The sequence below is a fragment of the Staurois parvus genome, unplaced genomic scaffold, assembly GCF_062004578.1.
Source record: "Staurois parvus isolate SC_StPar_1 unplaced genomic scaffold, SC_StPar_1.0 ptg000839l, whole genome shotgun sequence".
Lineage (NCBI taxonomy): Eukaryota > Metazoa > Chordata > Amphibia > Anura > Ranidae > Staurois > Staurois parvus.
The window spans coordinates 3,403,651-3,430,774 of NW_028318635.1; the positions used below are offsets into that span (position 1 = coordinate 3,403,651).

General features: G+C 41.0%; 1 protein-coding gene across 3 annotated transcripts in view; it reads right to left on the bottom strand.

The window, feature by feature from the left end:
• Nucleotides 1-26,485, bottom strand: part of GTF2IRD1 (GTF2I repeat domain containing 1) — a 161,698-nt gene extending 135,213 nt beyond the window's left edge. For all 3 annotated transcript variants that reach the window (XM_089655393.1, XM_089655394.1, XM_089655392.1), the window contains exon 1: nt 26,164-26,485. The gene's annotated coding sequence lies outside the window, so the exon portion shown is untranslated. The remainder of the gene's footprint in view (nt 1-26,163) is intronic.
• Nucleotides 26,486-27,124: the final 639 nt, after the last annotated feature.

Below are 27,124 nucleotides of genomic sequence, written 5' to 3' on the forward strand. Positions count from 1 at the left end.
GAGTGTTAGATGGATTAGCAAATATAGATACACTAAACAAATTGAAGCCAAACTCCAGCTAACATTTTATAAGCAGTAACAGCAATTTTATTTATTTTTCCTTTTTTGATAAATGTTTTACATAAATAAAAGCTCATCATTGTAAGCACATGGTTAAATGGTTTGTCTAAACTGCTACATCTGCTGGACAGCTTGTTCTGTTGAAAACTGAGACTAAAGCAGGGTATACACTAAAAGAATTTTAAAGAAAATTCACATGAAAATGCTCAGAACATATTGTTTAAAAGTACGTGGTAGTTCAAGATTTTTTTTGCTTTTAACATTCGTTTTTGGAATGAATGAACTTTACTTGAAAAACACATACACACAAAATCCTGCTCCTTTGAATTTTATCGACACTGGTTGAAAATTAATGTCAATTTGACCCCGATAAAGATTAATGAATGAACGTTCTTACAATGAAAACTGTCTAATGAAATTTTACTAGCTTTACTGGCTAGATCACCAGGTGAAAAAAAAAAAAAGAAAAAAGAAATGCAGCCATCACACCTAGGAATTGGTAAGCTGCAATAAAATAAATGTTTGCTTTGGGTTTAATAACACTTCAACATCTGCCAGACTGACTTTTCATCCAAAGCTGGTATCCAAAACATATATGCAGACTCCACCTCCGCAACATCTCCAAAATGCACCCATTCCTAACCCCAGAAACCACTAAGCAGCTCATCCACTCCCTCATCATATCACGACTCGATTACTGCAACTCCCTCCTCACTGGCCTACCTCGCCACAGGCTATCCCCGCTTCAGTCCATCCTGAATACGGCAGCCAGACTCATCCACCTTACAAACCGCTCTGTTTCCCCCACCTTCCTCTGCCAATCCCTCCACTGGCTTCCGATTGCCCAACGGATCAAATTCAAAATGCTAACACTGACGTACAAAGCTGCCCATAATACTGTCCCAAACTACATCACTGACCTAATATCCAAATACCACCCAAAATGCACACTCCGCTCCTCACAAGACGTCCTTCTCTCTAGTTCCCTGGTCTCCTCCTCCCATGCCCACCTCCAGGACTTCTCCAGGGCATCACCCATCCTCTGGAACTCCCTACCCCAATCCATCAGACTATCACCTACTCTCCTCTCCTTTAGGCACACCCTAAAAACCCACCTCTTCAGGGAAGCCTACCCTGCCCCCTGCTAATTACCGATCTCCTCCACTCTTCCTACCACTCCATCCCCCACAGCTATAGCCTCCTGTACCACTATTCCCTCCCTCCTAGATTGTAAGCTCCAAGGAGCAGGGCCCTCGAACCCTTCGTGTATCACATTGTATTATTATTGTACTGTCTCATGTATTGTCTTCCATTGTAATGTACAGCGCCGAGCGAACTGTTGGTGCTACATACAGTCAGGTCCATAAATATTGGGACATCGAACACAATTCTAACATTTTTGGCTCTATACACCACCACAATGGATTTGCAATGAAACAAACAAGATGTGCTTTAACTGCAGACTGTCAGCTTTAATTTGAGGGTATTTACATCCAAATCAGGTGAACGGTGTAGGAATTACAACAGTTTGCATATGTGCCTCCCACTTGTTAAGGGACCAAAAGTAATGGGACAGAATAATAATCATAAATCAAACTTTCACTTTTTAATACTTGGTTGCAAATCCTTTGCAGTCAATTACAGCCTGAAGTGTGGAACGCATAGACATCGCCAGATGTTTAATCCCTGGTGATGCTCTGCCAGGCCTCTACTGCAACTGTCTTCATTTCCTGCTTGTTCTTGGGGCATTTTCCCTTCAGTTTTGTCTTCAGCAAGTGAAATGCATGCTCAATCGGATTCAGGTCAGGTGATTGACTTGGCCATTGCATAACATTCCACTTTTTTCCCTTAAAAAACTCTTTGGTTGCTTTTGCAGTATGCTTTGGGTCATTGTCCATCTGCACTGTGAAGCGGCGTCCAATGAGTTGTGAAGCATTTGGCTGAATATGAGCAGATAATATTACCCGAAACACTTCAGAATTCATCCTGCTGCTTTTGTCAGTAGTCACATCATCAATAAATACAAGAGAAGCAGTTCCATTGGCAGCCATACATGCCCACGCCATGACACTACCACCACCATGCTTCACTGATGAGGTGGTATGCTTAGGATCATGAGCAGTTCCTTTCCTTCTCCATACTCTTCTCTTCCCATCACTCTGGTACAAGTTGATCTTGGTCTCATCTGTCCATAGGATGTTGTTCCACAACTGTGAAGGCTTTTTTAGATGTCGTTTGGCAAACTCTAATCTGGCCTTCCTGTTTTTGAGGCTCACCAATGGTTTCCATCTTCTGGTGAACCCTCTGTATTCACTCTGGTGAAGTCTTCTCTTGATTGTTGACTTTGACACACATACACCTACCTCCTGGAGAGTGTTCTTGATCTGGCCAACTGTTGTGAAGGGTGTTTTCTTCACCAGGGAAAGAATTCTTCGGTCATCCACCACAGTTGTTTTCCGTGGTCTTCCGGGTCTTTTGGTGTTGCTGAGCTCACCGGTGCGTTCCTTCTTTTTAAGAATGTTCCAAACAGTTGTTTTGGCCACGCCTAATGTTTTTGCTATCGCTCTGATGGGTTTGTTTTGTTTTTTCAGCCTAATGATGGCTTGCTTCACTGATAGCGACAGCTCTTTGGATCTCATCTTGAGTGTTGACCGCAACAGATTCCAAATGCAAATAGCACACTTGAAATGAACTCTGGACCTTTTATCTGCTCATTGTAATTGGGATAATGAGGGAATAACACACACCTGGCCATGGAACAGCTGAGAAGCCAATTGTCCCATTACTTTTGGTCCCTTAACAAGTGGGAGGCACATATGCAAACTGATGTAATTCCTACACCGTTCACCTGATTTGGATGTAAATACCCTCAAATTAAAGCTGACAGTCTGCAGTTAAAGCACATCTTGTTTGTTTCATTTCAAATCCATTGTGGTGGTGTATAGAGCCAAAAATGTTAGAATTGTGTCGATGTCCCAATATTTATGGACCTGACTGTAAATACAGTATTATAACATTAATATGTTATAAGGCTAGGTTCACACCTGTGTGGGCGGTGCACAAAAATCCGTGCAGCCGCACCACCCGCACAGAAGAAGGCGGACCCAGGAGCGGGTGCCATTAGTTCTAATGGCATGCCGCCCACACTGGAAATCACAACTGCACTGGGAACCGAGGTTCCTGTGCAGGCTGCGTTTTCAGAAGATGTGCAAGAACTTCTTGTCCCTGCGTGTCCCGGGCACGGGAGTCCGTTCAAATGAATGGGCTCTCATGCCCATGCAAAACGCAGCCCGCAGGAACGCACATGAACCAGGGCTAAGAGTATGCACCCCATACACTGCCATATGTGTCATACACAGATTGGATGCTGCTTACTTTAAAGATGTCTGTGTGCTCAAATAATGCAATAAACCAATTGCAAAGCATGTGACAGTACAATAAAAAATATAAGGTGTTAAAAATAAACTGACTATCTACTTAAGTTTTAAAAAATGAGAAGATTAAACCTAATGTGTGCTTTATTGCCATGCTTAAAGTATAATGACCCTATAACTGCTTTACATCACACAAGCACTGAAATAGTATACGGCATTTAATGATATTTATAACATCATTACTAGAACATCATTTTCTTTTGTTTTCTAGCAGAACAAAACTGATTTGAATATTTATGGCCTGGTGGGAACATGTGTGCAGAATTACCAGTAAGTATTGCTTTTTATAGCTATACATAAATTCTTTTTTTGCCAATATATATAGGCAAATGGTAATCTTTCAAGAGGTAAGTTGTAATAAACGTGCCCTTGCATGATTTACAGTATTTCTTTAAACTGCCAACAAATAGAATTATTTCTGAGATCATAATGTATGTAAAAGGCCATGTAGTGATATGGAGGCAAAAGCATTATAATTTAGCAGAGAGTGTGGACAGAGAACAAAGACATTAGTTTGATGCACGGTGCAGCTACATGGACAGTGAAATCTATAATGCAGGGATCAGTGAGAATAGAGTGGGGGAAGGGAAGTGTCTGCATGTCACAGGAGCCCAGTAGACAGAACTCCAGATATACTATTCACAAATATTTTACATCAGTCACTGGTTCAGGACCGCAATAGATCACATTACTAAATTACCATAAATTACATACATCTACAAAGAAGTAGAAGGCTCCATGCACACTGGGCATTTTAATAACGCTGGTAACGTTAGCTGTGTAAAGTCACACTAAAAACGTGAGGGTTTTCAGCGGCTTTTTGCATTTGGCTGCGGTTTCTCGCATTTGATTTTTTTAGTATTTTTCTTTTCTTAAAAAAAGCTGGTTTTTCAGCGTTAGAGCGTTTGTACAACTAAAAAAACTCCTCTAGAAATCCACTAGTTCTGGGGTTTTTTCCAGCCAAAAAATGCACCTGCCAAAAAATATTTTACGTCACAGGAGCCCCATAGACAGAATTCCAGATATACTATTCACAAATATTTTACATCAGTCACTGGTTCAGGACCACAATAGATCACATTACTAAATTACCATAAATTACATACATCTCCAAAGAAGTAGGAGGCTCCATGCACACTGGGCGTTTTAATAATGCTAGTAACGTTAGCTGTGTAAAGTCGCGCTAAAAACGTGAGGATTTTCAGCGGCTTTTCGCATTTTGCTGCGGTTTTTCGCATTTGAGTTTTTATAATGTTTTTTTTTCTTAAAAAAAGCTGGTTTTTCAGCGTTAGAGCGTTTGTACAACTAAAAAACTCCTCTAGAAATCCACTAGTTCTGGGGTTTTTTTCAGCCAAAAAATATTTTACGTCACAGGAGCCCCAATAGACAGAATTCCAGATATACTATTCACAAATATTTTACATCAGTCACTGGTTCAGGACCGCAATAGATCACATTACTAAATTACCATAAATTATATACATCTACAAAGAAGTAGAAGGCTCCATGCACACTGGGCGTTTTAAATGCTGGTAACGTTAGCTGTGTAAAGTCACACTAAAAACGTGAGGGTTTTCAGCGGTTTTTCACATTTTGCTGCGGTTTTTTGCATTTGAGTTTTTTAGCGTTTTTGTTCTTAAAAAAAAGCCGGTTTTTCAGCATTAGAGCGTTTGTACAACTAAAAAACTCCTCTAGAAATCCACTAGTTCTGGGGGTTTTTTCAGCCAAAAAATATTTTACGTCACAGGAGCCCCAATAGACAGAATTCCAGATATACTATTCACAAATATTTTACATCAGTCACTGGTTCAGGACCGCAATAGATCACATTACTAAATTACCATAAATTATATACATCTACAAAGAAGTAGAAGGCTCCATGCACACTGGGCGTTTTAAATGCTGGTAACGTTAGCTGTGTAAAGTCACACTAAAAACGTGAGGGTTTTCAGCGGTTTTTCACATTTTGCTGCGGTTTTTTGCATTTGAGTTTTTTAGCGTTTTTGTTCTTAAAAAAAAAGCCGGTTTTTCAGCATTAGAGCGTTTGTACAACTAAAAAAACTCCTCTAGAAATCCACTAGTTCTGGGGTTTTTTTCCAGCCAAAAAATGCACCTGCCAAAATATATTTTACGTCACAGGAGCCCCATAGACAGAATTCCAGATATACTATTCACAAATATTTTACATCAGTCACTGGTTCAGGACCGCAATAGATCACATTACTAAATTACCATAAATTATATACATCTACAAAGAAGCAGAAGGCTCCATGCACACTGGGCATTTTATTAACACTGGTAACGTTAGCTGTGCGAAGTCACATTAAAAACGTGAGGTTTTTAGCGGTTCTCCATTTTGCCGCGGTTTTTCGCATTTGGGTTTTTTAGCGCTTTTTTTTTGCTAAATATAAAGTCCAAAAAAGCCAGTTTTTCAGCATTAGAGTGTTTGTACAGCTAAAAAAAACTCCTCTAGAAATCCACTAGTTCTGGGGGTGTTTTCCAGCCAAAAAATATTTTACATCAGTCACTGGTTCATGACCGCAATAGATCACTTTACTAAATTACCATAAATTACATGCATCTCCAAAGAAGTAGAGGGCTGCATGCATGCTGGGTGTTTTAATAACGCTGGTAACGTTAGCTGTGTAAAGTCATGTTAAAAACATGAGGTTTTGCTAAAAAAAAAAGTAAAAACAAGCCGGTTTTTCAGTATTAGACAGTTTTTACAGCTAAAAAACTCCTCTAGAAATCCACTAGTTCTGGGGGGTTTTTTCCAGCCAAAAAACGCCCCTGCCAAAAAATGCTGATTACAGTCTATGTGTGCATAGACACATAGGATAACATGCTGGGGAGCTTACTGGCTGTAAAAAAAAAACGGCAAAAGCCAAAAACAGCCGCTGTAAAAATGTTCAGTGTGCATGAGGACTAATAGCTGCAGCATCAGTCTTTGAATTATACAATAATGGTGGTAGACATAACACATACGGGTTGATTTACTAAAGGCAAATAAGCTGATTACTTTGCAAGGGAAGTTGCACTTTGCAAGGAAATTTGCCCCAGAGCCTAGTGAACATGGTGACACTTTGAAAATCCATTTACATGATAAAAAATATATATACCGGTATATTTGCTTGTACGTGATTGGATAAAGGAATTTAGCAGGCCTTCACCTTTTTTACTAAGCTTTTGGGTAAATCTCTTTGAAAAATGAACAGCCTATTTGCCTTTGGTAAATCATCCCCACTGAGTGCGGTACGCTTTTATCCTACTTTATGGAGTACGAACGTAAATCCCAAGTCCATATAAATACCACTCAACAGTTATTTCATACAGATTACTGTATAATTTCATATACAATACAGTTATATCTCAGGATGACACAACACAATAGCCAATGTATAAAAAATTTACCATGCGCATTTGGAAACTTTTAAATACACAGGTGTTACTGAGTTTATATATTTTTAAAAAAGTATTTATATTGTCACATTACATCCAAAAATATATACAAGCATCATTACATTTCTAGTGGCATATTTTCAGTGGTATGCATACATCAACAAGAAAAACATTCTAAAACTGTCAACAAAATAGTATATTGGATCTGTAATTGCCCTGTTTTACATTTTTTTTTTTTACTTTTCAAATTACTGTAAATGATTTTGAGTTCATATACTACAATCACAGTATGGCATGCGTGTGCAAGTGTTTTTCTGTAGACTCACATCCAATTTATACCCACTTTTGAACACACTTTTATCTGCATCCTGTACAGATAACCCTTCCCTAAATCTGTTTATACCTCTGGCATATTATGAATGAGATGTGTTATAAGAGGCTGCTTTATTTAAAAAAAAGACTCTTTGAGAGTGCTGCCATGTTACAACGGACTTCGCACTGTTCACTCTTGTTATTTAAACAAATTTTATTGAAATGTCTCAAAATTACATTTGATTGGCTGCCGTGCCTGCAATACTTTTTTTCTGCACACACCACCGCAACACAATGGTATGAACTGGACACACAGGAGACAAGAGATTTTGCCTTGTCTTGCACTGCACTGGAATAGCCGCCTAATGCAATCCCACCACACTTGGTATGAAAGGACCCTAAGCCCCCGGTCACATCAAGCCCGACTTTGAAATCGTGCAACTTACAGTGAAGTTGCACAATTTCAAAGTCGGGGGAGATGCCGATTTCAGGTGCAATTTGCAAGACATCTGACACAGATGTCTATGCAAATCGCACCAAACGTAGTGCACATACTACTTTAGAAATCGGTGCGGCTCCGACCAAGTTGGAACCGCACCGATTTGACCGCTCTACTTGCGGACAATAGGGTGCGACTTGGCATACGATTTGCAAGTTGCATGGCATGCAAATGCTTCCCAACTCTATCCCCAAAAATTCTTAACAAGCAATATGCTTTTGAACAAACCCTCAATTTCCTATGTACAGTTGTGTTCAAAATAATAGCAGTTAGACATCACTAACCTGATCAATCACTGTTTTTGGTAGAAATTATATTTCTAGATGGCAAATAATTTACTAGCAGGTGCAGTAGAGTAATAGAAATCCAACAGACCCAACAGTCATGACATGCATGCTGCTGATTCTGTGTAATTGAATCACTAATTGAAAGGGGCATGTTCAAAATAATAGCAGTGTGGATTCTATTAGTGAGGTCATTCATTCTTTGAAAAACAGGTGGCAATTATTGCCCTTATTTAAAGAAGGAAGGCAGCAAATGTTGTACATGCTGGTTACAGTGCATTTCTCTCTGAAATTCTGAAGAAAATGGCTCGTTCCAGACATTGTTCAGACGAACAGTGTACCTTGATTAAAAAGTTGATTGGAGAGGGGAAAACATATAAAGAAGTGCAGAAAATGATAGGATGCTCAGCTAAAATGATCACAAATGCTTTAAAATGGCAACCAAAACCTGAAAGACGTGGAAGAAAGCGAAAAACTACCATTCGAATGGATAGAAGAATAGCCAAAATGGCAAGGACTCAGCCAACAATCAGCTCCAGGAAGATCAAAGAAGGTGTAAAGTTACCTGTGAGTACTGTTACAATTAGAAGACGCCTATGTGAAGCCAAGCTATCTGCAAGAAGCCCCCGCAAAGTCCCACTGTTGGAAAAAAGACGTGCTGAAGAGGTTACAATTTGCCAAAGAACACATTGACTGGCCTAAAGAGAAATGGCGCAACATTTTGTGGACTGATGAAAGTAAGATTGTTCTTTTTTTTGGTCTAGTGGCCGGAGACAGTTTGTCAGACGACCCCCAAACACTGAATTCAAGCCACAGTACACTGTGAAGACAGTGAAGCATGGTTGCACAAGCATCATGATATGGGGATGTTTCTCATACTACAGTGTTGGGCCTATTTATCGCATACCAGGGATCATGGATCAGTTTGAATACATCAGAATACTTGAAGAGGTCATGCTGCCTTATGCTGAAGAGGAAATGCCCTTGAAATGGGTGTTCCAACAAGACAACGACCCCAAACACACCAGTAAACGTACAACATCTTGGTTCCAGACCAACAAGATTGACGTTATGGAGTGGCCAGCCCAATCCCCGGATCTTAATCCAATAGAAAACTTGTGGGGTGACATCAAAAATGCAGTTTCTGAGGCAAAGCCAAGAAATAGAGAAGAACTGTGGAATGTAGTCCAATCATCCTGGGCTGGAATACCTGTTCACAGGTGCCAGAAGTTGGTTGACTCCATACAACACAGATGTACAGCAGTTCTCAGAAACAGTGCTTATACAACTAAATATTAATTAAGTGATTCAAAGAAAAGCTAAAGATTCAAACATTTTTCAGTTTATATAGTGAATGTTTGAGTTTGTAAAGAAGAATACAAACACTGCTATTTTTTTGAACAGTCTAATATTCACCTTTCTTCAATTTTTTTAGAGGAACAACACAAATTTGATAAATTTTTCTTCATGTTTTGATTTGGAATAAAATGTGTAGTGTTCCCAATGCAAATTCAAATGGGTGCAGAAAGAGCTGTTTGTTTATATGTTTGTGCTAGCACTGAGCTGCTTGTAACCAGCCTATATAAGTGAGTGGATACACATTGGCTAAATGTACTCACCGAACAGCCAAGCTTGACAGGTACACAGGGACAGGTTCATGACCTCGGCCACGCGGGGTCTGCGTCGCCCACTGTGCCTACTAGCTAGTAAAGAAAAACAAATGGCTCTTTGCACTGTATGGGCTCTGCGCCCATATGAATGAGTCCTAAAGAGATTCAGAAAATGATCACCATGTCTATCGTTGCTTTCTCTTCCCCTGCATAAAAGACTCTTATTCGTCTCTTTAGGCACTCTCATGTTTCATCTGCTGTCAGAGGGCCACCCCTGAATGTTACTAGATGTCACGTGTAGGAAACCTGTTTAAACTCTGTTAGTGTAATTTGGAATTACCCAAGCAAAGACCTCACTGTATCCCCAGGCTCCAATTTCTATGTCCATGATCCTGATCCCAGGTAACAGTTTCTGACTGTTGTTGACAGCATTACCTTTGACTACCGCCTGTCCCAATCCCCTGCCTGTCTTTAATAATTTTGCTCAGTAAGCCATTATCAACTGGAGTGCATCAGAGTATTGCAACCTGATAGACGTTCCACATCAAAGTCCATCAATTCCTTGCTATTGATTCCTTAATGGCTTCTTACAATCTGAGCCTTGACCATTTTAGGATCTGCTATCAGGTCCATGACATGTATTTCTGACTAGCCAGTACAAGAGGGATTGCAATTTATTTTGGATGGATTGTAGTAAATTCTGTTACATCTACCACTTACAGTATAGTAATTGTAGGGTACCACTATAATGTTCTATATCAGGGGTCTCCAAACTTTCTAAACAAAGGGCCAGTTTACTGTCCTTCAGACTTTACGAGGGCCGGACTGCAGCCAGTGGGAGTAGAAAAGGTCCTGATGTCAGTGGAAAAAAATAATGCCCCATTGTTTGGTGTCAGTGGGAGGAATTCTGCCACGTCATTGGACCCTATCATTTGTGTCACTGGGAGGAATTGTTCCCCATCATTGATCTCATAGGACACTATCAATTGTGTCACTAGGAGGAATTGTGACCCATCTTTGGTGTCATTGGAAAAAGTTGTGCCCCCTTCATTGGTGTAAGTGGGGAGAATTATACCCAATTGTTGGTATCAGTAGATGAAATAGTTCCCCAAGGGCCAGATAAAAGCAAGCAAAGGGCCACATCTGGCCCCACGGGCCGCAGTTTGGAGACCACTTTTTTTTTTTTTTTTTTTGCTCTATTGCATGTCCAAGTATATCTGATATCACATTTAAACAGTATGCTAAAGTGGAATCAATGTATTTTCTTTAATACACTACTTTCATAGCCTCCCTTTAGCTGGCACTTATGCAGATGTGCTAAACCACCAGTCATAATGGAAGTACATGTTCAATGTGAAGGTACTGCAAGCTGTTCTATGCCTCCATTCATTAGTACATTTCTGTCTGCTGTAGCCTTTATTTCTTTCAGAGTATTTGTGCAGAGTGGTCACAAGAAACCTGGGATGAAATTACAACCCCATCTCTACATCTTACAATAAAGATCATTGTCAGTGATAACTACCTAATAAAGCTAATTGAAAACCTCGCCAAGCATAAGGAGAGTGGCCACTACAGATGAATGCAGTTGGTCTTCTGTTCATGTTAAACCGTGCAACAAGATATAGTCAGTCTGTGTCCACAGAGCTAAAGTGTAATACAGTGCAAGTCTAATAACAGTAGGACTGAGCCTTGTGAGTGCATTGCTCCCTTCTGCATATGCCAAATGTAGCAACAAAGACCTGGCAGACGTTCTGATCCTTAACCACTCTATTACAAACCATAAAAGGCTTGAGTTATATACACTGGGGATACAGTCTACCTGTTTAGTTTTTCATGCTGCTTAAATAGTGGACCACTTCACCTCACAGGTAAACTGGTGATCCTGGAACACATTTGCTGGAGATCCTGGAACACATTTGCTGGAGATCCTGGAACACACTTGCTGATGATCCTGGAACACACTTGCTGATGATCCTGGAATACACTTGGTGATGCTGTTACACTCTCCTTGCTGCCTTTTACACACAGCAAGTCAGATGTAAAAATGGAAGTACTAATATGCTTCTCACAGCCACCAAAACATTCAGATTCTGTCCCTGGTCTGCTCAGATAGGTCAGGTGAGGCTATTTCCCTTCCATGGAAGTGGTCACCATCCCATTTCTAGATACACCATAGTGTTTGATTTCGATTCAGTATGGGCGTCCTCAAAATTTTGTGCAAATATGTAGTCAGAGAATGCTGTTTTACATGCCAGAAAAATTGTTTATTTCTTCTTAGATGAACAGGCCGGTATTAACTAGTAACATGTTCTGCATAAATTAAAATAAAAATTCTAGAATGTGCTGGTTTTGGGTAAAACATCAAAAAGTATGTAGTATTTTTCTGTTGAGGCCTGTTCACACCATGTCAATTTACATCAATTAATCTGCACTGATTCAACATATGATACAAACTCCAGTGTACATAAAAACAGTTGTTCTCTATGTGCCTCATTCACACTACAACTCAGAGGAGAGGTGCGGTGTGGACAAACGCAGTATTTCTGCTTTTTTCCACAATGCATCAAGAACTCACCTGAAGTCTACATCAGTCATTATACTGCAGCTTGTCTGTGGTGCCCAGAAATAAATCGAATGTTATATTTGACACTTCAGTAAACTAACTTTCATTATTTCAGAAAAAAATACATAAGCACAGGGTACCATACTTGAAACCTGTGTACTAAAATAACTGAGTGATCCAGAAACATTTTCCTGAAAAAGCTGAGCTTGGCCCTGCCTCCTTCTGTCTTTCAGATCTACCTATTGGTCACTGAGGCCACCTATCACATTACAAGACAACTAAGAAGGATCGATCAGGATGTTATATGGGGTATCATATTTGGTCTAATTTAAAGTGTAAACCCCTGAGATTAAAACATGAAAAAAACATATCCCGCTATAGTGTGTCCTTGCCTCAACCCAAAGCACTGAGTGTGATCTCTGTCTGCTCTGTTACTCCTCTATTATCTGCATGAGTCCCAGCTGGCCATCTATGCTAAAACAAGACAATCCTGAGATATAGCTTTGGCCTGGGAGGGGATGTCCATTTCCTCCACTCAGGTCTCAGGTTACACTCAGCTCCCTGCTTATATGCTGTGCAGTATGTGACATTAGATCCTCGCCTCCTACCTTCTGCAGCTGAGAGATGCTGTGTAAATTCTGTACTTTGAACCAGCTTTAGAGAAGATACATCCTATAAATTAAGGTAAAAAACTTTGTGGGTACAGCTTCCCCCTCAGCCCCCCCCCCCTTATACTTACCTGAGCCTCATCACAATCCAGCAATGTGCACGAGAGCCAGGTCTCTCCCGGGTCTCTCCCTCCTCATTGGCTCACGTAACAGCAGGAGTCATTGTTCATCACAGCCAGTGAGGCAATGATAAGAGAGCTGTGGGGGGGGGGGGGGGGGCATGAGTCTCTCTGTGTGTGAATAGACAATGTCAGCACAGTGGACAGCACAGTGGCTTACTGGTTAACACTTCCACCTGGCAGTACTAGGGTTGCTGGTTTGAATCCTGACCATGGCACCACCTGCCTGGAGTTTGCATTGTTCTCCCTGTGCCTGCATGGGTTTCCTCCCACACTCCAAAGACATGCTGGTAGGTTAATTGTCTCCTGTCTAAATTGTCCCTAGTATGTATGTGAGTTAGGGACCTTAGATTGTACACCCCTTGAGGGTTAGGGACATATGTGAATGTACAATATGTACCGTATTTGCCGGCGTATAAGACGACCCCCAACATTTCCACTCAGAATATAGAGTTTGTTATATACTCGCCGTATAAGACTACCCCCTCTTTCTTTTTGCTGGTGCCATGATAGGGTTGATAGGGGTTTGACTGCTGGACATTTTCTATGCTGTATTGTACTGTACAATGGTGCAGTACTGTGGTTGGCTGTATACAAAGCCTGATTGGATTGGTCCCTGCTCCCTGTCTGCCCTCCCTGTCTCCATGTCACTACCATGTCCCTGCATCTCCCTGTAATTGGCACTAGTGCGCAAGTCCGCATGTGCGAGCTCTGAGTAGACAAGGGGCGGGCCGGAGTGCCGCTGCTTCCCGCCGAGCAGAACGGGCCGGTCACGCCGAAAAGGCTGGCACCCCTGTATCGCTGCTGATGCTCGCCGCAGCCACGCTGATGACCCGCCGCGGCTGGTATGTAGAATGAGGTGGGCGGGCATCGGGAGGCCAATATGGGCACCGGGAGAGCATCGGAAGGCCACTATGGCAGCTATGTCTATCCCAACTGAAGTGCACCCGGCGTATAAGACGACCCCCCCACTTGGAGGCATGTTTTTCAGGGCAAAAAAGTCGTCTTATACGCCGGCAAATACGGTATGTAAAGCACTGCATAATTTGACAGCACTAAATAAGTACCTGAAATAAAAAATGTCCATTCACAGGAGTGTGGCTTGGGAGTGAGCCTGCTTGAGTGCCCCCATAGCAAAAGACTGGTGGCAGGGGACCCAAAAAAAGAAGAGGATCAGGGCTGCTCTGTGCAAAACCATTGCTCAGAGCAGGTAAATATAACATGTTTTTTTGTTTTTCTTTTTAATAACAACTTATTGAACCACTTTAAAGTGGTTGTAAAGGCTCAGTTATTTAACCAAAATAATAAGCATGCTGTACTTCCCTGCTCTGTGCAAGATTACTGCACAAAGTGGTCCCAAACCTCCTCTTCTGGGGTCCCCCGCAGACACTCTCCATGTCTTCTCTTCACCGCATGTCACCATGGGAAGCCTTTTCCTATGGTAGCACATGTACTAGCTTGCTGAGCCAGGCTCTATGCATCCGCAGACACAAACAGCATGGCTTGGTCCCGCCTCTGCTCCATCGTTACAGGATGTGACTGACAGCAGCAGGTGCCAATGGCTCCTGCTGTTCTCAGCCAAGCCTGTGAGAGAGGGGAGAAAGGAGAGAAGACCTGCATTCAGGCACAGTGCTGGACTGAGAATTAAATCAGGTAAGTAGTTAGGGAGGGGGACAGCTACTGGAAGGTTTTTTACTGTAGCCTCCCTGGCGGTATTCCCGAGTGTAGCTCGGGGTAAAGTTTCAGCACCACAAGCGGTAACCCCGAGCTACACTCGGGAATACCCTGCAGCGTTGCTCCGGGATCCCTCGATCACTTACCTCGTCCTGCGCTCCCGCGATGTCCCTCCTGCAGTGTCCCCGGCAATGTAATCCGGCGGATGCTGGCATCTGTCATCTGGGTTCCGTCCTCTGCGAGCGTCAGGACGTACGGGGACAGAACGGCGGGAAATTTGAAAATGACAAAAAGTGACATTCACTAAAATCACATAGTATAACATTACTGTATCAAAGCATTTCACATACATTTTGTCCCTAGTGCTTTGTCCTGTGCCCTGCCTGCATTTTTACTGTTCTTATTGCTGCAAACTGAGAAACGTCCATGGCGTCCAAAAAGTGTCCCTTTAGGTCAAAACCGGGTTTAGACCAGCTAGAGAACAGCGATAGTAAATCAGAACCACTTGCAGAATTGAGTGATAATGATTTGTGGGGAAATTCGTCATCAGACACTGAAAACGATTTTGCAACTTTGCTCAGTGATGTGCGAACTTGGCGCTATATTTCAAATTTCAGTGTTTTTGGTTTGATTATATTATTGAATTAAATGTATTATTATATTATTATTTTTTATGATTATTTATTAAATTATAATTTATGATTTCGCGTTTCAAATTTTAACATACCCGGGATGTTTACTAGACTCTTGTTCAGACAGATTTCAGTGAGTTATTCCTAAAAATTACAGGCCTACAATATAAAACACCAAATTTCCAAGCAAAATAATGGTACCGCTTTCAGCAACAAAAATCTGAAAAAATCATACCACCAGGGAGGTTAATGCATAGAATGCATTAATGTGATACTAAACCCAGGACCCTGCATTCACTAATTCTGGTCTTCCACAATACACAGAACATGGAAATGCAATTATTACACTAAATATAAACTTCTAAATACCTTTTCTCATCAGCAGTTACTTCTATCAGTGTCCAGGAGAACACTAATAAAGCTTGTAGGAGGAGTTTTCATTCTCCTCTGACTGTCCTATGAGGCTGCAGGCCCCTGACCCTCTGTCTGGACAGTGCTGATTGGCCCTGTGTTGGTCACATGCACCCTCCCAAGGAAAAAAAAAACTCTCCAGCAATACACACCAAACTGAGCATGTGCAGTTTGCTCTGTTCTCTCAGCAGATGGATTGGGGACAGTAGAGGGAGGGGAAGATCAGAGAAGACGGGATCAAACATCCTTTTTACACAATGCACAGGATTAACCCCTTTGGTTCCACAGTGGTTATAACATGCATGCTTTAGGCTTCTTTCGCACCAATGCGTTTTTTAGTACTTTTTGCAGAAACGCACTACAGTCCATTTAACATGGTTTCCTATCACATCTATGCTTTTTTGAGCTGATGCATTTTTGTAAAGGATCAGAGACTTCTTTAAAAGCAAAAAGCAGCATTTTTGCTACAATAGAGTTCAATGGAGAAGTTGCTGAAATGCATGTTAGTGCATTTTTGCTGCTTTGTGCATTTTGCATTTTTATTCCGTCCAGCAACAACAACAAAAAAATCCACTTTAAAAAAAAAAGCTGAACAAAACGAAGTAAAAAGTCTCAAAAACGCGGAAAAAAATGCATGTAGAAAAACGCAAAACAAACTGCAAAAACCACTGGAGAAAGCATCAAACGCAATATTCATATATGTGAATGGAGCCTAAATGCATATACAGACTGATGTTACTGTTGTGGGTTTAGTAACACTTTAAGGTATAAAACCTTTTGACTTTAGAACCACTTTAATTTCTTAGATGCCTTGTGTACAAATTATAGCCAATCAAACGTATAAAAAAATACTATAATCAGGATAAAACAGTTATTGGTGTGTTTAAAAGCATAAGTGCCATTTACGGTAGTTATATGCGTGTACATGGAGTCACTTATTTTGTGTAGCATTTAGGCAGGCGTGTTGTCATATGTCAACATGCATTTTCTTTGTGTGCTGACATGCATTTTGATGTGCATTTTCAATGTGTTTTTGAAGTTAGAATTTGAAGTGGATAGAGTTAACCGCCATTGACCATTGCTTATTAATTAATACAGGTTGCCAACACATGAAAAGGCACGTTATATTAATTTTAATGCACTACCATTGACATCTATGGGTCTTCCAACATACTTAAACTACAGAACAAAAAAAAACGTCATATTTTTCAAAACGCTCTACACTACAATGCGGAGATGGGAACAGGAATTATTTTTATTATGGGAAGTTAGACACATGCGTTGTGATGCATGCATTAAAATGCAACAGTAGAAATGTGAACTTAGTGAAATATTACTATTAAAATATTGCTTTCTTTGAATACCTTGAATGTACCGTATAAGTATCTTTTTTATCAAATTCATCTGATACATGAATGACATATCAGTTTGAATGTATCATTTTTCTGAAAGTGTTTGACATTCCACATTTCTGCAAACTCCCAGTGCCATATTTGTTTTAGCACAGTTGCAATAGACAGACCCTAGAAAGCACAGCTATGTTAGCCTGTTTGGTTAGCATCCTTACTTAGTAAGTATGAGAAGTTCTGTTACAAGAACAGCAATCCAAACAGTGCATTGGGATTAATTTACTAAAGGCAAATAGGCTGTTAAGTTGTGCCCCAGCTCTTATTGAATACAGGTATACCTCAGTTTACAAATTTATTTCGTTCTGCGGGACTTTTCGTATTTGCAAAAAATTTGTAAACCGAAATGCAGTTTCCCATAGGAATGCATTGAAAACCAATTAGTCCGTTCCGGAGGTGAGAAAAAAGTTTAAAAAAAGTATTTTATCTGTTCAAAACTCTTTATAAAGTGCATTTTAAAGGCATACATACTGTACATGGACATGATTAAAAATTATTTTGTAAATGCATTAAAAACCAATTAATCCATTCCGTAGTTCAGAAAAAAGTAAATATCGTATTTTATCTGTTTAAAACTCTTTATAAAGTGCACTTGAAAGGCATACTACTGTACAGGGACATGATTAAAAAAAAATTTGTAAATGCAATGAAAACTAATGAATCTGTTCCGGAGGTCAGAAAAAAGTAAAAAAAAAATGTATCTGTTGAAAACTCTTTATAAAGTGCACTTTAAAGGTATAAAGGGACATGATTAAAAAAAAATTGTAAATACATTGAAAACCAATCAATCCGTTCCGGAGGTCAGAAAAAAGTAAAAAGAAGTTTTATCTGTTCAAAACTCTTTATAAAGTGCACTTTAAAGACATAGTATTGTACAGGGACATGATTAAATGCATTGAAAACCAATTAATCTGTTTGTATTGCGGAAACAATTTGTAAACCAAGGCATTATTTTCAATGGATTTTCATTCGTAAACCGAAAATTATGTTAACCAAGGCGTTCGTAAACCCAGGTATGCCTGTACAATGAAACTTGCCAAAGAGTACCCAATCACGTACAAAGAAAACTTAAATTTTTTTTTAAAAAAAGCATTTTTGGTTACACGTGATTGGTTGATAAGGTCAGCAGAGCTTCTCCTCATTCACTAGCCTCTGGAGAAAATTCCCTTGCAAAGTGCAACTACCAAAAGTTGCAAAGTGAGCAGTCTATTTGCCTTTAGTAATTCCCATTTATTTTTTTAGACTATAACCTAAGCAGAAAAGCTATTTTCCCAACTGCTCCCCTGGATGTCTATATAAATATATATTATGTATGTTATTATTTACAATGAGCTGATTACTGCACATATAGCATACTGAAAAAAAACGACAGCGTTCCTTTAAAGGGAAATTTGGCTAAAAAATAATCATTTATAAAATATGTTAAAGTGATTGTAAAGCCAAATTTAATTTTTTTTTAAATAACAAACATGTCATACTTAAAGCGGAGTTCCAGTCCCCAGAAGAAATTTTTTTTTAAAGTTGACCCAGGATTGCCTTTTCGAGAACATTAACAATTGGATAAGGTTATAAATTATAGCTTTCTAATTCGTTTTAAATATGTAAATCTTTACCTTGATCTCGGAAGCAGGCAGGCGCCATGATGGCTGTGAGCATCTGGAGCCCGCAAGGCTTTTTTTCCTGGAGTTGGTGCTCCTGGTTATCCCAGCATGCACCACTCGATCTCACGCCTGCGCAGTACTGACACTGCTCAGCGCTACTTGTATAGCACAGGTTGCCATAACAATGGTGGGGATGGTGGAAGTTCTAGCCCCCTTAAGCAACCTGTCCATCAAATCACACCAGGGGGAAGGCAAGTGAGGTCTTGAAATGGAGGAAGCCCTGCAACAATAATTAGAACAGCACAGATCTTACACTTCCTTCCCACACTGGACTCCGGTGAAATGGCGCCAAACTCCACCCATTTGCGTCACTTCCGGTTTTCAAAGTAATGTGATATTCAGTCACTAGGAACCCAAAGGACTCCTGGAATACAGGAAAAGATCCCAGGAGACGTTGCAAATTGCCTTAACACGTCATCACCTAGGTGGCCGGGACCAGAAGTGCAGTCCTGAATTACGAATTTAACTTTACGAATTTAAAATTATATTAAGAAAAAAAAATATCCAAATTGTGCTGGACAACACACAAACCATGTAATCAGAGGAACTTTAAAAAATGGGTGGAACTCCGCTTTAATTGTTCTGTACAATAGTTTTGCACAGAGCAGCCCCGGTCCTCCTCTTTTCAGGCCCCCTGCTGATGCTCCTGGTCCCTCCCCCCTGCTGAATGCCCCCTTAGCTAGCCGCTTGCTCTGAGGACACTTGTGCGTACTCGCTCCTGAGCCGGCTCTGGATGTCTATAAGACACACAAGAGAGTGATTCGGCCCCGCCCCCTGCTCCCTCCTCACAATGGCTACTGCTGCTGTGTCTGAACCAATGAGGAGGCAGAGAGTCAGGACAGTAGCCGCTCTTGAGGATAACACTAGATCAAGATTGGGCTCAGGTAAGTTTTAGGGGGATTGTGGAGGGAGCTGCATGCAGAAGGTTTTTTTTACCTTCATGGATATAATGCATAAAGGTAAAAAACCTTCTGACCTTTACAACCACTTTAATAATGTAACTTCAGTAATTTTCTAAAATTGGCAAAAATTCAAATGCTGCTGCCTTGCAATACAGCAAACTGGAAGTGTGCTGGTGTACTGAAGTTCTTCAGAAAACACATTTCCTGCTTGTATGAAGCCCTCTTTGCATCTGCCAATTTGGAATGGTGGTCAGAGTCATGGCCATTCTACCCATGATTCCAAATCGCACTTAATTAGTGGCGAAATCCATCATACGTGTTTGCTGCCATTCATTTTAAATGGCACCTAACTCAGTGCAGTTTTGCCATGATTGTCATGCAATAAATTGCGCAACAATCGCAGCACACCACATGAAGCGTGTCACCAAAAAAGGAGAAGAAGCTTGTTTTGGGTGACAAGCTTTGCGCAATGCGATTTGTTGCAATTGCCACCCCGCATTTAGGTGCTATTAAAAGTGAATGGCCCCCGAACCCGCGTGGTGAGGTTTGCCACTATTGCAGTGGGATTTGGAATCGCAAGCATAATTGTGGTGATTCTGTCCGTGATCCCAAATCGGTAGATGTGAACAGAGCCTGATGTTTTTGGTCAGAGTCTCTGTAGTGATGGTCATTAAAGCTTTTTTTTTTTTTTTTCCCCAATCAATGTGTGATTTGATCAAAATGGTGGAATCAGCAAACAATCAAATAGGCATAACTTCCCTTTCAATCAATATAGACTCTATTAGGATTAAACTGAATCAATTGGCCACAGTGGAAATATATCTATCATGTTGCATCGATCAGCAGCACTGAGATGCTTTGGAGACAAATTTGATCAAATTTCCATTGATCAGATTATGAGTTTGCATTGTCGCCATGTGACGTCATCGTTTCCAGGCAGAACCAGAAGTGAGACATTTTATGCATGTAACTGGAGCTAATGTTTTTCTTTAAGGGCGCAGCCTATGTATTAAGGAGGCGATTATTGTATGTGCACTGGATTTAGTTCACAAGTGTTGTGAGTGCTATTTTGAAATGGAACTGCACTGCATCTGAGTATCACAAACCAAAAATGTTATATAATTCATTTTTAGCCACTAGCCTACAGAGCACTTATACCCCCTTCCTGCCCAGGCCAATTTCCAGCTTTCAGCGCTGTCACACTTTGAATGACAATTGCGCGGTCATGCAACACTGTACCCATATGAAATTTTTATAATTTTTTTGTGACAGATAGAGCTTTATTTTGGTGGTATTTAATCACCTCTGGGTTTTTTACTTTTTCTTAAACAAAACAAAACCACTGAAAATTTTGAAAAAAATAAAGTTTTTTCTTAGTTTTTGTTATAAAATTTTGTAAATAAGTGATTTTTCTCCTTCACTGATGTGCGCTAATGAGGCTGCACTGATGGACACTGATAGGTGGCACTGATGAGGAGGCACTGGTAGGTGACACTGATGGGCATTGACAGGCATCACTGATGGGCACTGAAAGGCAGCACTCATATATGGCACTGATAGGCGGCACTGACTGGCACTGATAGGCGGCACTGACTGGCACTGTTAGGTGGCACTGACTATCACTGTTAGGCAGCACTGACGGGCACTGATAGGCAGCACTGATGCACACTGATAGGCGGCACTGACTGGCACTGATAGGTGGCACTGACTGGCACTGATAGTTGGCACTGATTGGCAGCACTGGTATGTGGCACTGATAGGTGGCACTGACTGGCACTGATAGGTGGCACTGACTGGCATTGATAGGTGGCACTGATGGGTGACACTGAAAGGCAGCTCAGATGGGCACTGATATGTGGCATTGATGTGGCACTGAAATGTGGCACTGATGGGCACTGGCAGGTGGCATGGATGAGCACTGAGAGCTGGCACTGATGGACACTGACAGGTGGTGCTGCTGGGGCTACACAGATCATCAGGGCACACTGATCATCAGTGCTCTAATGATCTGTGTACATATCCTCTCCGAGGAATGCCGATTACCGGCTCTCCTCTCGAGCTGTCAGCGTGACAGCTTGTGGGGAGAGAAATGCCGATAACCAGCATTTCCCTGTTTACATGTGATCAGCTGTGATTGGACACAGCTGATCACATGACAGAGCCGACATCTTTGACTCTTTCCGTAGATCGGTGATCGCCGCGCTGCACGCTCCGGGAGCCGCGCATGCGCGGTTAGAATGGGAGGACGTCATATGACGTCCTCCCAGAATGAGAGAACCACCTTGCGTCTGTCATATTACTATAAGGCGGGTGGGAGGCGGTTAATATTCAAAACAAATTCCTCCATCCATCCATGTCGCCATGCCTTATTTTGCTGAGAAATCATTTTGAAAAATACCTCCTTGCATTTCTGGCAGTGGCCATCTTGAGTAAGGGTAGATGATTCATGCAGCATTATACTTCCTGGAATCCATCTATCCTTAACTCAGGCATTGGCTGAGCTGAGAACCCTCCCTCCCCTCCTGAAGACTCCTGGGATGTATGACACCATTTGCCTAGGCCTGGAAACCAGGAAGTAAATGAAGGAATGCAAAAAAAAAGGTTAAAATTAGTAAATATGATATACTTTCCTATCTATTTACTAATGCTAGTAGCACAAGGAGTAAAAATATTCCATGTTGTTTGTGAGAGTGAAGTTCCACATTAACTTGGTTTTAATAAATTGGAATGGTTTCACAATATACTGCACTATGAGAGCTGTTTTGTTTTTCTGAGTTGACACTGATGGTGGCGGCTTTTGATGCATACATCTGGTGAAAGCCCCATTTATAGGGCAATGCCCACTTAGACCTTACTGTTCAGAGGGTCAGTATATAGGTAAGCAGTCTGTATGGATGGTAGAGGAACATTGCACTGGTGGTGAATATTATCACAGGCAGCACATTAGCAGTGAAGGAGGAATATGGTGGTATCATTTAAACAAACACACAGAGGATATATGTTTTGGGACTTTTATTGATTCAAATGCAGCATGGACTTTTATGACAAAGTTGTATTTATGAAATAAGATTTGAAATGAAAAAACAAAAAAAACCCCAAAATATATATATGTATATACACACACATGGACAGATCATGTGGCATATCACAGTGAATGTTTAGGAGGTTGTGTCTTCATTGATATAGGTCCCTTTCACAAAAGCGGACCGATGGGGTCCACCTGTCTGTTTTTCAGGCAGACCCGATTGGTCCTTCCATAGACTTCTACAGAACAGTGGGTGTCAGCGTACAATAGTCCGCTGACACCCACCGGCATCCCGATCCTGTACGCCAAAAAAAGACAGATGTGGATCTGTTCCCCATCTGTCCAGCGGATTTGATTGGATGACAATCAGGTGGAAACGGACAGGCGGTCCGCTTTCATCCAACTGTCCCATTGAAATCAGTGGGTAGAGACCTGTCATCCGCCTGCTCAGCGGGGATCAGCGGAGAGATCCCCCACTGAGCAGGCAGATCACGCTAATGGATCCACCCCGTCTGAAAAGGTAAAGAGGTTGCGCTGCACTTTATTTATGTTTATGAGATTTGATTGATGTGGGGTCACATATTGGTGTAACAGCTGAAACATATAAAAATGATCAGTCACAATATAGATTGGCAGACCGGAGGATATTTTTTAAAATTTTGAGTCTGCAAAGAGCAATGTTCATGATAACAACTAACGTGCACTACCCAAACAAATGTTAGAGAGAGGGAAAGAAGAGGTTTGGGAGGAAGACATTACAAGACAGAAAAACTCAGTATAAAACAATTTTATGAAAAACAGGTGAAATGACCATTAAGTAGTGGATATGTAAGGATTAAAGAATAGAGATATTGTTTATTGTCACTTTAATACTAGAGAAGATCCTTGCCGGAGTTATGCTTTAAGAAGCTTTATAGTACTGCCATATTTAGGCTGGCCATACACTATACAGTTTTCTTACAATTTTCTGTCCAATGTTTGCCCAATTTCCTTTAGATTTACCTTCAACTATGTAGTGCAATGGCCAGCCTGATTTGATACAATTGAAAGTGTTGTTTAGGTTTGACCTCATATGGTCAAAAAACATATAAATAAATATAAAAATTTAAATCTAAAACAAAATTCTGAAGAAAATTGTATAATGTATGGTCAGCCTTACTGCCAAAACAGGTGAGGTAATGACACTCTACAGCGAAGCCTGGATGAAAAACAGACACCAAAGATGCTAGTCTGGGCTCCTTGTATACACCTCAAGGCTGTCATTTTCAGTTTTAACTGGAGTTGCCTTTCAAGTTCAATGTCAGACAAATATGAAAAATCTTCAAAAATTCTGAAAAATGGTCCGTTTTCATAGAAGATGAATGTGCATCCCCAGAAATGTCAGGTCGCCGGACCTGCATACTTGTTCCAGCCAGCAGTGTACTGAGCAGTGCAGTATGAATAAGAGTGACAGCCCCAAACATGCACTAAGCCAACAAGTCACCAATGGCAGATCCCATTTTTTTTTTTTTATTTTGACAGGTTACCTTTAAGGACTGCTGAGAAGCTAAATTAAAGCTGGACATAGACAAGCAGATGTCTCCCCGCCTTCATATGTAATGAGCAAATATGGCTGCCCCCGTGTACATATAGTAGTTTTTTTACATATCGGACATCTCAATCACACATACGTGTAAAAGAAAGCATGGCTGCAGTGTCCCTTTCCATTTGTAACTATCATACCACAAATAATGGTTTCCTACTACATTCATTTGACTGTACATGAACTTGTAAATATTTCTAATTTGATTATTAAATAGGTAAATTCAAACTGGAATGATGACATGCAGCCAGCCTGAGCAATCATAGATCACTATAGTCGGATCATTTTTGATTGGTTGCTGTCATTTACTACACTTTGCACATAGTTCCTTACTATATATATATATATTTCAGGTACTTATATAGTGTCGTCAATTTACACAGCACTTTACATATATATTGTACATTCACATCAGTCCCTAACCCTCAAGGGGCGTACAATCTAAGGTCCCTAACTCACATTCATACATACACATACTAGGGGCAATTTAGACAGGAGCCAATTCACCTACTAGCATGTGAGGGAGGAAACCAGAGTACCCAGAGGAAACCCACGCAGGCACAAGGAGAACATGTAAACTCCAGGCAGGTGATGCTGTGGTTGGGATTTGAACCAGCAACCTGCCAGGTGGAAGTGCTAACCACTTAGCCTCTGCAATGACCATATGCCACTATATAGTGTATATGTATGTATGTATATATGTATATATATATATATATATATATATATATAAACAGTCTGCCCTCTTTACCTTTTCTATTCTACATTCAATAATTGCGTAAAGCACTATACTGTTACATATCTAACGACATCTAAAAATCTAAAAATGACAGCTCAGCAATGACAGCTCTATTATATCTATACACTGAGAGCAATCTGGGATTAATATAAAAACAATCACTTTATCAAAGTAACTCACATTTATAAATAGAATATTTCTGATCCTCCGATAGCGAGACCATGCTATATAATGCACAGAATTCCTACATACATGTGATATGAGAAAGGGATCATACTCTTACCATGATGGATGATACCTGCTCCATATACCAGTGCAGATCCCAAAGTATAATGTCTACAGAGCCGAGATGGCTTACCCAGCTTGAGCCGGCTAGAAAACATTCCCATATTATATCACACATCACTCATCCATGTCTCCAGAGCATCCAGTTACATCTTCCACCTAGAGATCAATTCCTCATTCAATCTGCTCGGCTACTGCATCCCACCTATTGCATTTAAAGGGTAAACCCCAGAGTCACCAGGCGCTCTATACACTCATTGAAAAAGCAACAAGTAAACAAATACTATATTCTTCAAATCATAAAGTACAACTTTGTGCTTCCCACCTTCAAAAATCACTCCTCCAGTACCAATGCAATGCAGATCGGAGCGGGAAGAAGTGTAAAACAGCATGATACCTCAGATCAAAATAAATAGGCAGGTGATTCAGTTCATAACCGGCGTGAAAAGTGCTGTCACCCAAAGCAACCAATCAGAATCCACATTCCATTGTTGAAACTACTGTAAAGTCATGGAAGGTATAATCTGATTGATTGGGATCCTTTATAAAAAAAAATAAAAGGAGCACTAGAGTGAGGTCCCAGATGTGGAAATGAAGAGAACAGAGACAGGAGCAAAGTGACAGTCCAGAGTGGGAGGGGACAGCACTGCTCCACTATAAATCATCTCAAGATCTTTATAATATAATAAAGCGATCAAGAGGAATAAATCCACCCCCCCCTACACACACACCCACACTGTGACCTCATTGATGGTTCTGATCACTGTTTTGTCTCCCTCCTTCTAGTGTATATAAATAGAGCAGACATGGGGACATGACAAGGCAGCAGACAGCCAGGCTGGACCTCCTAGAGTCACGTGTGCACACAAATACAAAATACACAAAGTTGTGATCTTACCAGGACTTGTGTATGAGATCCTCCCCCAGCAGCCCAGATTGGCGGCTCGTTGATGTAGAATGAGAAGGGAGGGAAGGAAGGGGCTCCTGTAATGATCACAGATCAGCACCGATCTCTCCCCGATCTCTCCGCACTGCACATAGATGGCTATCGGTCTTCAATCAGCCCCCTTGGCTCCTGTCTGCAGAGGAGGAGGGGGGGGGGAGATCTGTGCCCACCCCCTCCCAAAATAAAATCCCCTTTTTTTGTGTGCCTGTGTATGTGTGTTGCAGGGAGTCCCTTTGTTCTATAATCCCAGTAAGATTGAAAGCCATTCGCCCTGTCTCTAATCCCAGCCCTGCTCAACAACAACATCTATTGGCTGTAATTTACATACAGGATTAACAAACCAGCTTGAAGGAGGAAAGAGGAAAGGAGGCAGAAGACAGAGAGAAGAAAGGGGATAGGTGGAATGAGATTGTGGGCACAGCACACAGCCCAGGATGAAGATTACAACCATTCCCTGCACACAGCTGCATGGCTGCTCCACACATCCTCTGCTAGTACAGATTACAGATTACCTCCACTGCCTGGGCTGCCTTCATCCTTCTCCTCTCCTTCATCCTTCTCTTCTCCTTCATCCTTCTCTTCTTCTTCATCCTTCTCCTCTCCTTCATCCTTCTCCTCTCCTTCATCCTTCTCTTCTCCTTCATCCTTCTCTTCTCCTTCATCCTTCTCTTCCCCTTCATCCTTCTCTTCCCCTTCATCCTTCTCTTCTCCTTCATCCTTCTCTTCTCCTTCATCCTTCTCTTCTCCTTCATCCTTCTCTTCTCCATTCTGTGGAATTTCTGGATTATGTTATGTCCTATATTCCACTCTTATTCTGGCCATGCACGTTGCAATAAATGAGCGATTGCTTTCCCGATCAATTTCTCTCAATAGGTAAAATCAATCCATAGTCAACACATATGCCACATACAAG